This window comes from Coffea arabica, chromosome 5c (genome assembly GCF_036785885.1).
Source record: "Coffea arabica cultivar ET-39 chromosome 5c, Coffea Arabica ET-39 HiFi, whole genome shotgun sequence".
In the NCBI taxonomy this organism is placed as follows: Eukaryota; Viridiplantae; Streptophyta; class Magnoliopsida; order Gentianales; family Rubiaceae; genus Coffea; species Coffea arabica.
Genome location: NC_092319.1, coordinates 31,684,631 through 31,688,419, shown reverse-complemented (window position 1 = coordinate 31,688,419; position 3,789 = coordinate 31,684,631). Strand labels below are relative to the sequence as shown.

The following is a 3,789-nucleotide window of genomic DNA, read 5'->3' as shown; positions in this document are numbered from 1 at the left end:
TACGTGGGATTTTCTCAACAGAGATGAACTAAACTTTTATTTCTAGTCAAGGAACAACGAAGGACTTGGTTCAATTTAAATCGTGAGATCGAACTGATTTTATTTTTTTCTATTATTTTTTGGTATTATTATATTTCCTATTTTATGTTCTTATGGTTGTTGTATTATTCAATTATCCTAGGCACGGATTTTAGATTAATTCAATAACTTAAAACCAATTAGAATAATTAAATCCGTAATTGTTTAATTATTCTAAATTAGTGGTAACTGGCATGATTGGATTTGTTTCAGGAAAATATATGGGCTAATTTGAAACAACCCTCGTAGCGTGTTGTTTAGTTAGAACAGGATTTCTCTAATTCGTAAGGCAATTGGAAAATTGAATCTTACGGTTGTACCTAGGGTTATTTCATAATTAGGATAATAACTAACGGTCGTACCTTGGCTATCAATAATTAAGGAGAAATTGACTGTCATCGCTTGTTTGACAGTTATAACTTGTTTATTAGTTTATAAGTGGAATTATTCTTGCATCAATGATCAATTAGGAGAACCATTTCCAAAGTTGCTTTTTGGCTAGAGCTTGTCCAATATTGTTTGAGTCTTTATAATTTGCCATTTAATTTTTATCTATTCGTTACATTTAAGTAGCATAGTTTATTGTCAGTTTTTATAAAACCCTCAATATCCTAAACTCTAGAAGGAATTAATTACACCCAATCCCTGAGAATTCGACCCTACTTACCACTAGATACAAAATTTGTATTTAATTTGAGCAGGAATTTATTATTGCATAGGCTCGACGACCTCTCAATTTTTTACGCCGTTGTCGGGAACTGGCGTTAGTTAATTAATTTTCTTTTTTGAGTTCATTTTATTTTTAATTTTCTAGCATTTTTCTGGTTTATGCCTCGCTTTTTTCGTACAGGCAAACTAATTTTCGATCCTGAAATAGAGAAGACTGCGCGTAGAACAAGAATAAAGACTAGACAACACAGAGAGGAGCAATTAGCTGCTCAAAGGCTTAATCTAGTAGTCGATCCGACAAACTCTTTCATTGACATCTCGAGTGACTCCAATCAAGAGGATGCCGCCATGGCTAATGCACGAACATTAAGGGAAATGGTTGCCTCTGATCTAAATCAGCAACTCCCATGCATTACTTTTCTGAATTTAGATAATAACACACCTTTCGAGCTGAAATTTGGTCTAATTCATATTTTACCCTTTTTTCATGGTCTTCCAGGTGAGGAGCCCTACAAGCACTTGCAGGAGTTTGACGTAGTGTGCACAAGTATGAAGCCTTCAAGAATTATTGAGGAACAGATAAAAATGTGAGCATTCCCCTTTTCTCTCAAGGATGCAGCAAAGGACTAGTTGTATTATTTACCATTGGGTAGTATCACTACTTGGGAGCAGCTGCAGAAGAAATTCTTGAAAAAATATTTTCCTGCATCTCGAGCTGCCAGTCTGAGAAAGGAGATATGCGGCATTAAACAGCACCCTGAGGAGTTTCTTTATGAGTATTGGGAGCGATTCAAGAAATTGTGCATCAAATGCTCTCAACACCAGATAAGTGAGCAGTTTCTAATTCAATACTTCTATGAGGGTTTACTTTTTCGAGACAAAAGTATTATTGATACTGCAAGTGGAGGGACATTAGTCAATAAAACTTCCAGAAAAGCGTGGAAACTAATAGAGAGGATGGCCGAGAACTCACAGCAGTTTAGCACACATGAAGATATCCTAATGCGTAACGTGAATGAAGTGGAAACCTCATCTATTCAGCAACAGCTGTCTGAACTAACATCGTTTGTTAGGCAATTGGCTGTAGGACATGCACCAAAAGGCAGGGCATATGGGATTTGTACCAATGGAGGACACCTTATGAACATATGCCCAACGCTTCAAGATGAGGATGTTGAGCAGGTAAACCTAACTGGTCACGCTCTCACACCAAGAAGGCAGCATAATCCATACTCTAACACATACAACCTAGGTTGGAGGAATCATCCGAATATTAACTATGAAGGAAATAGACAGCAGAATTTCATGCTAAATAGACAACAAGGGTATCAGCAATAGTACCAACCTCGACAGCAATCTTTCTCTTCCGATTCGAGACCTTCATTGGAGGAGTTGGTGAAACAATTATCTATAAAAACTGCTCAGCATCAGCGAAAGACGGACTCTGACATACAGGAGATACAGAATCAAATAAGTCAGATGGCAATATCAATTAACCGTTTGAAATCTCAAGGTGAAGGAAAGTTACCATCCCAACCTGACACTAAACTCCAAGAATGTGAGGGCCATTAACTTTAAGGAGTGGAAGAGAAGTGGAGGGGCCTGAACTTGTGACCCCGAAGGATAAAAATGAATATTAGATTGAGAAGAAGCTTGAGGAGGAAGGAATGAGAAGCGTAGATCCAGAGGTAATTCCTAATTCAATGATTAAAATTCGATCTAATTCGCTACTTTTTCCTAACAGGTTGAAGAAGCTGAAGAAGCAAGAGAAGGAGAAGGAACTTTTAGAGATATTTCATAAGGTGGATCAATAGAAAGAGGTTGAAGGGAGATGAAAGAGTTATAGTGGGGAAGAACGTGTCAGCAGTTTCTTCAAAGGAAACTCCCACCCAAATGTAGGGAACCAAGTATGTTCACTATCCCTTTTAGGATAGGAAGTACTTTTATTAGAAATGTCATGTTAGATTTAAGAGTATCAATTAATTTCATACCAAAATCCATATATGCTTCTTTAAATCTGGGACCGTTGAAAGAAACTGGCATTATAATTTAATTGGCTAACCGAACAAATGCATACCCTGATGAACTAATAGAAGATGTTTTAGTTAAGGTTAATGAATTGGTTTTTCCCGCTGACTTTTATGTTTTAGATATGAATGATGATTATTCCCCAAATCCATCACCTTTGCTATTAGGTAGACCCTTTTGAAGCACAAGTCAAACAAAAATTGATATTAATAAGGGCATTCTATCTATGAAGTTCGATGAAAAAATTGTTCATTTTAACATATTTGAGGTCATGAAGTATCCCTCTACTTCTAGTTCTAATTTGGTTTTTGCTATAAGTGTCATTGATCCTATGGTACAGGAAGTTTTTGAAATTGATAGCAGGGATGAGCTGGAAGTGATGTTAACCAAGCACATTGAGTTATCAACAACTCATAGTAAGGAATTAGGCGATGAATTACAAAATATGGTCGGGGCATTACAATCCTTGGCAACCACAACAACAAGGTATAGGCTTTGCATCTACTTTTATGCCTAAATCTCACCAAAGACTATTACCCTCTGTTGTGCAACCACCGATTGTAGAGTTGAAACCTTTACCAGACCATTTGAAATATGCATATCTTGGTGACAACGAGACTCTCTCGGTGATCATTTCTGCTAAGTTGTCACCAACTCAAGAGGATACGCTGATTCGAGTTCTTAAAGATCACAAACAGACGATAGGGTGGGTCATTGCGGATATTAAGGAATCAGCAAGTCTGTGTGTATGCACAGAATTAGGCTCGAAGAAGAAGCTAAGCCCGTCCGACAAGCTCAAAGAAGGTTGAACCTGCTCATAATCGAAGTAATGAAAAAAGAAATACTTAAATTGTTGGATGTAGGGATTATTTACGCTACATCAGACAGCCCATAGGTAAGTCCAGTATAGGTAGTCTCGAAAAAAGCAAGGATGACTATAAAAGCTAATCAAGAGAAATAGTTGGTACCGGTACGAAAGCGGATCGGGTGGCGGCAGTACATAGACTATTGCAA

General features: G+C 37.2%; 1 non-coding gene across 1 annotated transcript; it reads right to left on the bottom strand.

Moving 5' to 3' along the window:
- Positions 1-1,467: 1,467 nt before the first annotated feature.
- LOC113691232 (small nucleolar RNA R71) lies at positions 1,468-1,574 on the bottom strand. Its single transcript, XR_003448641.1, has one exon. It is a non-coding gene; the product is annotated as a small nucleolar RNA R71 (small nucleolar RNA).
- Positions 1,575-3,789: the final 2,215 nt, after the last annotated feature.